We start from the raw sequence: 13,087 nt of genomic DNA on the forward strand, positions 1-13,087 counted from the left end.
GATTGCGCGTTCACAGGCCCTACAAATGAAAAAACCCTGAAGCTAGTCATTCTTTGGGAGCTGCGTCATGAGCCTAGAGGACACCGGCGCGCACCTGTTCCAAGCTTTAGTTTAGCCTGTTATATTTCTCCGGTCATCTTTTCACTCGTTATAGGAGTTAAAAACATCATAAGGTAGTTAATTTAAAGCGTTTTATAGCAATTTATATCCGTTTAGTGCGATTTTGGGACATTTATTTTTGCAACGATGTGAAAAGTTGGGCATGCTTTTCAGTTCATCCCGAACGCAGTTGACATTTCCACATGGCAAGAGGACAGCTTTCCACCAAAAGACGATTTCTCCCAAGAAAGGATCCTTTGCCCAAGATACTGATGGAAGAACAGCTCAAGGTAGGACATTTTTATTATGATAAATCGTGTTTCTGTCGAAACATTTTAGTGGCTTAGGACGCCATGTTTTTTGACGTAGCTTCGCTTGGCGCAAACTGTATTGAAAAGTAAGGATAAATTAAAAAATGTAATAACGCAATTGTATTAAGAATTAAATTGTCTATCAATCCCTGTCCACCCTATATTTTTTAGTCACGTTTATGAGTATTTATGTATAAGAGTAGATCACTGTCTAAGTGGCGCAAGGACTTTTTCTTTACCAGCTTGTCTACATTTCACATTGTCTAACCATGATTTTGGTGGCTAAATATAAACATTTTCGATCAAACTGTATATGCATGTTGTAATGTGATGTTACAGGAGTGTCATCGGAAGAATTCTGAGAAGGTTAGTGAAAAAATTAATATCTTTTGGCGATGTTGACTTTTATCGCTCACTTTGGCTAGAATCAATGCTGGGCTGCTAATTGCTATGTGCTAAGCTAATATAACGATTTATTGTGTTTTCGCTGTAAGACACTTAGAAAATCTGAAATATTGTCTGTATTCACAGGATCTGTGTCTTTCGATTCGTGTATGCTGTGTATTTTTACGAAATGTTTGATGATTAGTAGTTAGGTAAACACGTTGCTCATTGTAATTATTCTAGTCCATTTGTGACGGTGGGTGCAATTGTAAACTATGCCATATACCTGAAATATGCACTTTTTTCTAACAAAACCTATCCCATACCATAAATATGTTATCAGACTGTCATCTAATGAGTTTTTTTGTTGGTTAGGGGCTATAAATATCTTAGTTTAGCCGAATTGGTGATGGCTACTGGTGTTGGTGGACAAATAAAAGATGGTGGATTATGCTAATGTGTTTTTAGGTAATAGATGTACATCTTTACATATTGTGTCTTCCCTGTAAAACATTTTAAAAATCGGAAATGTTGACTGGATTCACAAGATCTGTGTCTTTCATTAGCTGTATTGGACTTTAATGTGTGAAAGTTAAATATTTTAAAAAAATATTTTTTTTGAATTTCGCGGCACTGGTTTTTCAGTGGGGGGGGGGGGGGGGGTGTGCCGCTAGCGCCACGCTGAACCAAGACAGGTTAACTGACTTACCTAAATAAATAAATACTTCGAAGCAGTGTGCTGATGCTTGTATCACTTTATTAGAAGCATGTGATCAGTGACGTCCGAAGCTATCTTTTGTCAAACAACCACCTGACTGGTTTGGTATAGGTTTTGGAGAAAGACAAAAAGGCTACCCTGCGAACACGTGTCATCTATAACAATTTGGCTGTTCTAAATACTTTTGATCAGCTGGTGCCACTAGTGTACATTGTGTTAAAGCCTCAAGTAATGAACCAATTTTAGACACAATTTGCTGGAAATGCTCAATGCTTCAGGAAGCTTTGTTTCAACATCATTAATTACAGTATAATACTCACTTTCCTACCGGACCACCAGGTCAGTGAGTGTGATAGATTAGCTACAGTCAATTACTGAGACTCCAACAATAACCCACTTTTAACTAGTTGTCAATAAGATCTTAACAATTAAAATGTAACTTCCTTTGAACCAGCTTCTCATCAAGCTACTGGAAAATGCATTGCAACCTTTTAATTAGCACACAGTCTTACAACATTTGCATAATTGACTCTGTCAAACGAAGCTCAACCGTCATCAACATAACGATTAAAACACTTAAACAGGTACAACATTTCCACTGACGGTTGGCACAAATACAACATATTTTAAACCATGCCCCCAAATATGCTAACGAGCCCCCGGCAGCACATTGCCCCTACTTACATGTCAAAGTGCAGTAATTATTGTACCTAATGCTGCTTTAGTATCCAAGTGGGAAGCGAGAATTTACCAGATATGACAGGGAAAAAAACAGTTAAACGGCCCTCCATCTGCTAATTACCAGTGGGAAACGCATCTATCATCGCTGAGCTCCGACTTCTCCATCATGCAAACATTATTTATAAAAACAATCTATTAACAGTCTGATGGCCTTGAGATAGAAGCTGTTTTTCAGTCTCTCGGTCCCTGCTTGGATGCACCTGTACTGACCTCGCCTTCTGGGGTGAACAGGCAGTGGCTCGGGTGGTTGTTGTCCTTGATGATCTTGTTGGCCTTCCTGTGACATCGGGTGGTGTAATTGTCCTGGAGGACAGGTAGTTTGCCCCCGGTGATGCATTGTGCAGACCTCACTACCCTTTGGAGAGCGGTTATGGGCGGAGCAGTTGCCGTACCAGGCGGTGATACAGCCCGACAGGATGCTCCCGATTGTGCATCTGTAAAAGTTTCAGTGTTTTTGGTGACAAGCCGAATTTCTTCAGCCTCCTGAGGCTGAAGAGGCGCTGCTGCGCCTTCTTCACCACGCTGTTTCCTGAAGTCAACGATCATCCACGATCATTCAACGATAAACGCGAATCCAACCATCACCCCTGGTGAGACAAAATCAACAGTGAAGAGCACTTCTTGCCAGTCCTGTCTGGTCCAGCGACGGTGGGTTTGTGCCCATAGACAATGTTGTTGCTGGTGATGTCTGGTGAGGACCTGCCTTACAACAGGCCTACAAGCCCTGTCCAGCCTCTCTCAACCTATTGTGGACAGCCTGAGCACTGATGGAGGGATTGTGCATTCCTGGTGTAACTCGGGCAGTTGTTATTGCCATCCTGTACCTGTCCCGCAGGTGTGATGTTCGGATGTACCAATCCTGTGCAGGTGTTGTTACACATGGTCTGCCACTGCGAGGACGATCAGCTGTCCGTCCTGTCTCCCTGTAGCACTGTCTTAGGCGTCTCACAGTACTAACATCGCAATTTATTGCCCTGGCCACATCTCCAGTCCTCTTGCCTCCTTGCAGCATGCCTAAGGCACGTTCACGCAGATGAGCAGTGCCCCTGGGCATCTTTATTTTGGTGTTTTTCAGAGTCAGTAAAAAGGCCTCTTTAGTTTCTTAAGTTTTCATAACTGTGACCTTAATTGTCTACCGTCTGTAAGCTGTTTGTGTCTTAATGACCGTTCCACAGGTGCATGTTCATTAATTGTTTATGGTTCATTGAACAAACATGGGAAACAGTGCTTAAACCCTTTACAATGAATATCTGTGAAGTTATTTAGATTTTTACGAATTTTCTTTGAAAGACGGGGTCCTGAAAAAGGGACGGGTTTATAAACTGTGAAGAAGGCAGAGTGATGCTGAAACTTTGGTGTTTTATCCAATCAATTAATGGAGTTTATATATATATAGAGTGTTCGACTCTATTTTTACAGCTTACAGTTTATTCGTCTTATGTCAGCACCTCTACACTGAATAATTATCTCTGGGAGTGCGCCAGGTCATGTTTTTTATTAGGCTACTTGGCTACCTGCCAAACTTTTAGATTTTTACTTTTAATAACAGTTTATTAAGACTCTGTATTCAACAATGTCCTCACTCAACCTTTTTCGTTCAACTTTTTCACCCCAGATGCTTTATCTGGACGTGGATCTGCAGTACTTCCACCAGTTGAAAAAAAACGTTTTTGTCTTTTGAAGTTCTAGTTATGAAATCTATACAGCCTACTCAATAGTTTTTTTTTATAGCTACTGTTTACAGGCCTCCAGGGCCGTATACAGCACTCCTCACTGAGTTGCCTGAATTCCTAACGGACCCCGTAGTCATGGCAGATAATATAACATTTTTGCGGGTGCTCTCATCTTATCAATGAACATAGACAGGGCTCTAACTCCCCTAGCTCCACAATGAGATAGGGTGCAGGCCAGCCAGCAGGCTGTTAACCAGCCAGCCTGACAGTCTGACACTAGCACAGTCAGTGTAGTCAGCTCAGCTATCCCCATTGAGATGTGTCCATTCCTCGATCTAGGTTGGGCAAAACTAAACATGGCGGTGTTCGCCTTAGCAATCTCACTGGAATAAAGACCTCCTCAATTCCTGCTATTATTGAAAGAGATTGTGATACCTCACGTCTCAAAATAGAGCTACTTAATGTTAGATCCCTCACTTCCAAGGCAGTTAAAGTCACTGATCATAATCTTGATGTGATTGGCCTGACTGAAACATGGCTTAAGCCTGATGAATTTACTGTGTTAAATGAGGCCTCACCTCCTGGGTACACTAGTGACCATATCCCCCGCACATCCCGCAAAGGCGGAGGTGTTGCTAACATTTACGATAGCAAATTTCAATTTACAAAAAAATCTGCCGTTTTCGTCTTTTGAGATTCTAGTCATGAAATCTATGCAGCCTACTCAATCACTTTTTATAGATACTGTTTACAGGCCTCCTGGGCCGTATACAGCATTCCTCACTGAGTTCCCTGAATTCCTATCAGACCTTGTAGTCATGGCAGATAATATTCAAATGTTTGGTGACTTTAATATTCACATGGAAAAGTTCACAGACCCACTCCAAAAGGCTTTTGAAGCCATCATCAACTCAGTGGGTTTTGTCCAACATGTCTCTGGACCTACCACAGTCATACTCTGGACCTAGTTTTGTCCCATGGAATAAATGTTGTTGATCTTAATGTTTTTCCTCATAATCCTGGACTATCGGACCACCATTTTATTACGTTTGCAATCGCAACAAATAATCTGCTCAGACCCCAACCAATGATCATCAAAAGCCGTGCTATAAATTCTCGGACAACCCAAAGATTCCAAGATGCCCTTCCAGACTCCCTCCACCTACCCAAGGACGTCAGAGTACAAAAATCAGTTAACCACCTAACCGAGGAACTGAATTTAACCTTGCATAAAACCCTAGATGCAGTCGCACCCCTAAAAACAAAAAATATTTGTCATAAGAAACTAGCTCCCTGGTATACCGAAAATACCCGAGCTTTGAAGCAAGCTTCCAGGAAATTGGAACGGAAATGGCGCTACACCAAACTGGAAGTCTTCCGACTAGCTTGGAATGATAGTACCGTGCAGCATCGAAGAGCACTCACTGCTGCTTGATCATCCTATATTTCAACTTAATTGAGGAAAATAAGAGCAATATAAAATGTTATTTTGATACTGTCGCACAGCTAACTAAAAAGCAGCATTCCCCAAGAGAGGGTGGCTTTCACTTCAGCAGTGATAAATTCATGAACTTCTTTGACGAAAAGATCATGATCATTAGAAAGCAAATTACGGACTCCTCTTTAAATCTGCGTATTCTTCCAAAGCTCAGTTGTCCTGAGTCTGCACAAACTCTGCCAGGACCTAGGATCAAGAGAGACAATTAAGTGTTTTAGTACTATATCTCTTGACACAATGATGAAAATAATCATGGCCTCTAAACCTTCAAGCTGCATACTGGACCCTATTCCAACTAAACTACTGAAAGAGCTGCTTCTTGTGCTTGGCCCTCCTATGTAAAACACAATAAACAGCTCTCTATCCACCAGATCTGTACCAAACTCACTAAAAGTGTCAGTAATAAAGCCTCCCTTGAAAAAGCCAAACCTTGACCCATAAAATGTACAAAACAATCGGCCCCAATCCTCTCAATTTTTTGGGAAAAAGCTGTTACGCAGCAACTCACTGCCTTCCTGAAGACAAAACAATGTATACGAAATGGTTCAGTCTGGTGTAGACCCCATCGTAGCACTGAGACTAAACTTGAAGGTGGTAAGTGACCTTTTAATGGCATCAGACTGAGGCTCTGCATCTGTCCTCGTGCTTCTAGACCTTAGTGCTGCTTTTGATACCATTGATCACCACATTCTTTTGGAGAGATCAGAAACCCAAATTGGTCTACATGGACAAGTTCTGGCCTGGTTTAGATCTTATCTGTCAGAAAGATATCAGGTTATCTCTGTGGATGGTTTGTCCTCTGACAAATCAACTGTACATTTCGGTGTTCCTCAAGGCTTTAGTACCACTATTGTTTTCACTATATATTTTACCTCTTAGTGAGGTCATTTGGAAACATAACGTTAACTTTCACTGCTATGCGGATGACCCACAGCTATACATTTTGATAAAACATGGTGAAGCCCCAAAATTGCCCTCCCTGGAAGCCTGTGTTTCAGACATAAAGAAGTGGATGGCGTCAAATGTTCTACTTTTAAACTCGGACAAAACAGAGATGCTTGTTCTAGGTCCCAAGAAACAAAGAGATCTTCTCAAATAAAACTGTGAAGGACCTCGGGGTTACTCTGGACCATGATCTCTCTTTTGACGAAAATATCAAGACTTTTTCAAGGACAGCTATTTTACATCTACGTAACATTGCAAAAATCAGAAACTTTCTGTCAAAAATAATGCAGAAAAATGTATCCATGCTTTTGCCACTCCTAGGTTAGACTACTGCAATGCTCTACTTTCCGGCTACCCGGATAAAGCACTAAATAAACTTCAGTTAGTGCTAAACACGGCTGCTAGAATCTTGACCAGAACCCCAAAAATGTATCATATTAGTCCAGTGCTAGCCTCTCTACACTGGCTTCCGGTTAAGGCAAGGGCTGATTTCAAGGTTTTACTGCTAAATTACAAAGCATTACATGGGCTTGCTTCTACCTATCTTTCCGATTTGGTCCTGCCGTACATACCTACATGTACGCTATTGTCACAAGACGCAGGCCTCTTTACTGTTCCTAGAATTTCTAAGAAAACAGCTGGAGGCAGGGCTTTCTCCTATAGAGCTCAATTTTTATGCAATGGTATGCCTATACATGTGAGAGTCGCAGACTCCGTCTCGACCTTTAACTCTTTATTGAAGACTCATCTCTTCAGTAGGTTCTATGATTGAGTGTAGTCTGGCCCAGGAGTGTGAAGGTGAACGGAAAGGCACTGGAGCAACGAACCACCCATGCTGTCTCTGCCTGGACGGTTCCCCTCTCTCCACTGGGAATCTCTGCCTCAAACCCTATTACAGGGGTTGAGTCACTGGCTTACTGGTGCTCTTCCATGCCGTCCCTAGGAGGGGTGCGTCCTCCTACACACTTCTCACATCAAGGAATCTCCCTCCTACACACTGCTGCAACGTGTCCATAAACTTGCCACCTAAAACACTGTAGTATTTTCGGAGCAAAAGCTCTCACTGGATAACTTACACTTCCTAACTTGACCTTGTCGGGCAAAGGCTCTCCAAACAGCAGGCATCACGGACACCGGAAATCTTCAATTTCAAGTGATCCTCCTCAACACTTAAAGCCACCCCTGTTTTCACTCCTTTCAAAGGCACCCGTTTCTTGTCCCTAATCGCATGATCCGAAGCACCCATTCCTTCTGGACTGAAGTCTGGTTTATGCTACGGGTGTGTTCGTAAATATAATCAGGAGTGCCAGGGTATGCTCTGGGTGTTCGTCAACTCAGAGCGTTGTCAGATTGATCTTTCATAAATTGAGAGCGTTTAGAGAGCTCAATGGACACTCTGGTCGAGGAGTAGGGTTGATCCAAGCATTCTGTGCTAACAACAGCAGTCAAGCACCCAAGCTAACTGGCTAACGTTGGCTAGCTTGCTAGCTGCTTCCAGACACAAATGAGAGAACAGCTCACTCTGACCATTTTACTCACCCTAACAGAGCTGATTAGGCTGTTTTTATGTTATCCAGAGCATCGGTGACTGCAACTGTGCTGCTAGCAACAATTTCACTTTGCTTTTTTGCCAACGTTTACTGACACACTGACACTAACATAGTGTTCATATATTTATCAGTTATTCTGAACTCTGGCACACTCAGAGGAGAGTGCTCTGAAATTGGAGTAGATAGCCAGAGCGAATTTACCAGCTATGTCAATCAACAGTTGTCGCAGTGACATCATGAACCTTCTATTGAAATGGTTACTTGCATAATGGAGTCTTTTGTTTGTTGTTAAGACATCTAGCTAGATAAACAATGAACCATAATCCCAACTCATGATGTTACTACCCTGCATGAGTCTGCATTTAGAAAACCATCCAGGTTCAATGTTATCTAGCTAACATTAGGCTATAACTAGCAAAGGAAATGGCTCTGAGATACGAATAATATTACTACACAGATCATACAATTAACGTTAGCTAGCTGACCTAACAGCAGCAGTCAAGCACCAAAGCTAACTGGCTAACGTTGGCTAGCTTTCTAGCTACTTCTAGACACAAATGAGAGAACATCTTACTCTGACAATTTTACTCGCCCTAGCAGAGCTGGTTCTTACATCGGCATAACCATCAAACAGGCCTCCTGAGTGGTGCAGCGGTCTAAGGCGCTACATCGCAGTGCTTGAGGCATCACTACAGACACGGGTTCGATCCCGGGCTGTGTCGCATCCGGCCGCGATCGGGAGACCCATGAGGCGGAGCACAATTGGCCCAGCGTCTTCCGGGTTAGGGGAGGGTTTGACCGGCAGGGATGTCCTTGTCCCATCGCGCTCTAGTTGTACAGTGTTTACTCCAACACGTTGGTGCTTCTGGGTTAAGCGAGCAGGTTTTCAAGAAGCAGTGCGGCTTGGCAGGGTTGTGTTTCAGGGGGGACACGTGGCTCTCGACCTTCGCCTCTCCCAAGTCTGTTTGGGAGTTGCTTATACAGTACCAGTCAAAAGTTTGGACACACCTACTCATTCCAGGTTTTTTTTTTAATGACTTTAGTCTTTTTTTTGTTACTACATGACTTGTTTCATGTGTTGTTTCATAGTTTGGATGTCTTCCCTATTATTCTACCATGTAGAAAATAGTAAAAATAAAGAAAAACCTTTGAATAAGTAGGTGTGTCCAAACTCTTGACTGGTACTGTATAAGCAATTCAAGAGAACGTTCTCCACATTAAACAATAGGGAAAAAAAGAGAAGGCAAAACACTCCATGTCCTTCACCAACATGACTAGACAAATATTTTAATCTCATACGTCAAGTCTGCCAGTAAGAGGCAGGGGGACTTTTCCAAGGCACTTAACATAGCAAACAGTTAAAGTCACAGGCCGATCCAAGTAAGAAACAAAGTTACTAATATTGTACAGGCTGCTTTATGGGCTTGAACACGCAGCATGGTCAGCATCTGGCCTGACCATCCGTCTACCACTCTTAGTGAGAGAAGGGTGCTACCATATTCTTCCCAGTTCTAACCGGATCCTGACTCAGCGACTACAAAGGCAGTGAGAGTAATGGGTGGGCCCCTGATTCACATATAATCTGGCCCCTCCACGTAGCCATAGGCCCCTTGAATCAGCCGGACCTTTGAGGTGTCATGCGTCTGGGGCTTGTGATGCGTCTGGTCTGGCTGAGGGGGGCAAGAGCCTGATTTTATAGAGTGTGAGTCGAGTTTAGGGGGTAAACACTGTGTGTGTGTGTGTGAGAGGTTTGGGGGGAGGGGGTAGGGCTTCCATTGGTTGACTTACGCATGGAAAATACAGTTATGATGTTTTCTCTTTTCCAATATGTATTTTAGTCAAAGGGTAGCCTTAAATTTAAGGGACACTCAAGTAAGAACACACACACACACTCCTGGTCCACCCTCACACATGCACCCACACAGGAATATCAAAACAAAGAACAGTTTATTAACATAAGACTGCATATGGGGCGTAGAAATCCCCTGATTGTGTGTGTGTGGAAGAAGCTTGTCACGAAGCCACTGGCTTTCGGAAACAGTTTTTAAAGCTGTCTGGGTTCCCTGCGCCGTCACACACCACACACAGCTGTGCAACAGAACGTTGCTTCACCCTCCCCCACCCATCCCCTCTTACTCCCCACCCGCTGCCTCTCTGCTCCACTCTCAATCCTCCACTCGGAAACAATGAGGCTACGCTAGTTTTTGGGGCTGCGCTGGCCTTTCCAGCAGATCTAATCCTTCCACTGCGTCTACTGTAAAGTGAAGTCATTTCGGTGTGGTCACCATCACTAAAAGGTCAGGGATTTAACAGGTTGGATAGATGGTTCATAAGGCTCTGTCTCTCTCATTCTCCACTCTCTATGCATTTGCATTAGTTCAGCCTGACTTTGTGCGCCCGTTTATACTAGTAACTAACATTCCGCACTACTCCCAGACAGACCATGTACCCCCATCCACCTCTTTCCTTATTAGGCGTTAATAGCTCATCTTAGGACAGAAGAGATTTAGATGATGACATTTTTACAACTAATGAAGGAAACAAGTGTTTGTGTTTGTTCATCGAGGAGATTTACCGAACAGTCCAGGGTGACTCACATAGCTCACATTTTTGAAGACAGTTGCATAAATACCAAGAAGCAATTTCATTCTACAGAATTGTTGGTAACTAGCCCGTCTCCCAAACCGCTAAACCGCACCCCTGTCCGAGTTATACACTTAACTCTGCTTATAAATAAACATTTAGCTGAAAAACGTTCATTATGATGTTTCTTCATTTGGGTGGGGTTTCTTCCGTGAAAAACGGCCAGTCAGACACACATTAGACGTGCCTCTCACTTCAACATAGTGGGAGTCTGAGAATACAATGTCTATTTTAGGTCAGGTGTATCCTAACCGGACTGCGAAATATAATCACGGCTAGTTTAAACGGATGGCCTATGGGCCAGGACACCCTGTACATATAAACATACTGACACCTCGGACACCCTGTACATATAAACATACTGACACCTCAGAAGAACAACTAATACGGTTGGCAAAGGGAATAATTGTTATTATTACACAAACGTACACTAGGTGGGCTTAAAGTTTTAACACAGTCACTGTACATTTCCACAGAGAGGACATTGAGGTGGCCCTGGAGATACAGAACTTGAGTTCAAGTTCAAGTCCAAATTACGTCCACATATCAGTTAATACAAACTGACATCCAGTATATTCATAAATTGGACAGCCACGGGACCTATACTGAGCCTGAACCTACTCTCACTACTCATCTTGCTTCAACAAACCTCTACTCCACACTCACACTCAACATGCCCTCACTTTCTCTTTCTAGCTACCTCTTCCCATTTATGTCTCTCTCAGGATGAAGAGATTGCCTGGTCCCAGATCTGTTTGTGCTGTATAGCCAACTCCTAAGACCAACCATGGGAGTTGGCTATACAGCACAAACAGGTCTGGGACCAGGCTAGTGGAGAGATATGAGAGACTTGGACAGTGTCTGGCCAGGCCCAGTAACGGTCAAACCTTATCCACGGGCTCTCCCATGCGTCTGGAAGGAGGAAGGGAGAATTACACCGCACTAGAGGAGCACACATCTGGTGAAAGACTTACCCATCACTTTCTCAGGGTGAATAAAACTCTAACCCCCCCCCCCCCATGCCACTGTCACCACCACCTCATCCCAGTTTGTTGGGGATTTGATTTTAATGGGGTCTGCTCAACGCCCCCGCCGCGACGGTGAGGAATGCCGTAACTTGAGTGTTGCTGGACTCTCAGCATCCTTCTCCCGGTTATATCTCCCCTGGCGTGGAGACGGAGCGAACCAATCCATCACACATGGCCGTGGCCCTTCCGTGCCATCACACACACGCTGAGCATAATAATAATGATAATAATAAAAATCGTCATCATTCAACTCTGTACTGTGTCTACTCCATCTTGTACAATAAAAGGTGTTATGGGAACTATAACAGATACCTCACCTCCACATAACCTGCTGTCTCCCCGTGCTCTCACACACACAAACCTACGCACGGACACACACACACACACACACACACACACACACACACACACACACACACACACACACACACACACACACACACACACACACACACACACACACACACACACACACACACACACACACACACACACACACACACACACACACACACACACACACACACACATGCCACCATCCTTCTCACCCCCACCCTCCTCTCAGCAACAGGGTGTCACACTCAGGCAGCTGTAGCCTCTGGCTGGCTTGAGGACCTCCTGTCTTTTGCCGTCTGACATGATACGGCCAGCGCCACATTGAGCTGCTCTATTGGCCCATCACTGTCCGCGGAGGACGAAGTCTCTTCTCGAGACTCTGAGGCAGTAAATTTGTCAGGAGCGGAACGATGTGCTGGATTCACCTATTACGTGTTTCATAAAGTTGCAGAGGTCCTGCAGCTACATCTCAGAGTGGAAGGAAATGACCCCTAACCTTTATGAGAGACAGTGGCGGACAGCAGCCAAACTGCGAGAGAGAGAGAGAGAGAGAGAAATTAGAAAAAGTGAGGGAAGTAAAGAACGAGGCAGGAGGGGAAGAAAGAAGGCAGACAGGTTGATGGAGAGGGAGAAATAGAGAGAGGGGGAGAAAGAGATGGATACATAGAGGGGGAGAGTAAACTTAAATGAGAAGGAATGAGTATGTGGTTGAAGGTACATCATATGTCCACAAGAGGGAGTAGTGCCATTAGGACATATACATCATCCTTCAGTTAGTTTAGAAGATAGATATTACAATACACACTAGAGTAGGATATTAAAGTGTTCAACTGTAATGTAACACTAAACACATACAAATGTTAACCTGCTCACAATTTTCCACATAGTTTAGAGCTGCGTAAAGGTCTAGAACTACAATTAAATTGAATGCAGTACATGTAATCAAAGTCTATGACCATAAGAAACAAAATCAAACACTTTGGAGCATACTGTTAGCTCTCGAAGTGCTCCAAAAAACGGTTTATTCAGAGTTTTCACATAGCCTTAGTTAACATGAACTATTCAGATGCTAATTTGATCATAACACAAGATGGTGAGTCATCGTAGCCAGTCACTTTCCAGAGCTGTTACAACTGCATGTAAATTTCCATTGATCAAGAT

The sequence above is a fragment of the Salvelinus fontinalis genome, chromosome 25, assembly GCF_029448725.1.
Source record: "Salvelinus fontinalis isolate EN_2023a chromosome 25, ASM2944872v1, whole genome shotgun sequence".
NCBI lineage: Eukaryota > Metazoa > Chordata > Actinopteri > Salmoniformes > Salmonidae > Salvelinus > Salvelinus fontinalis.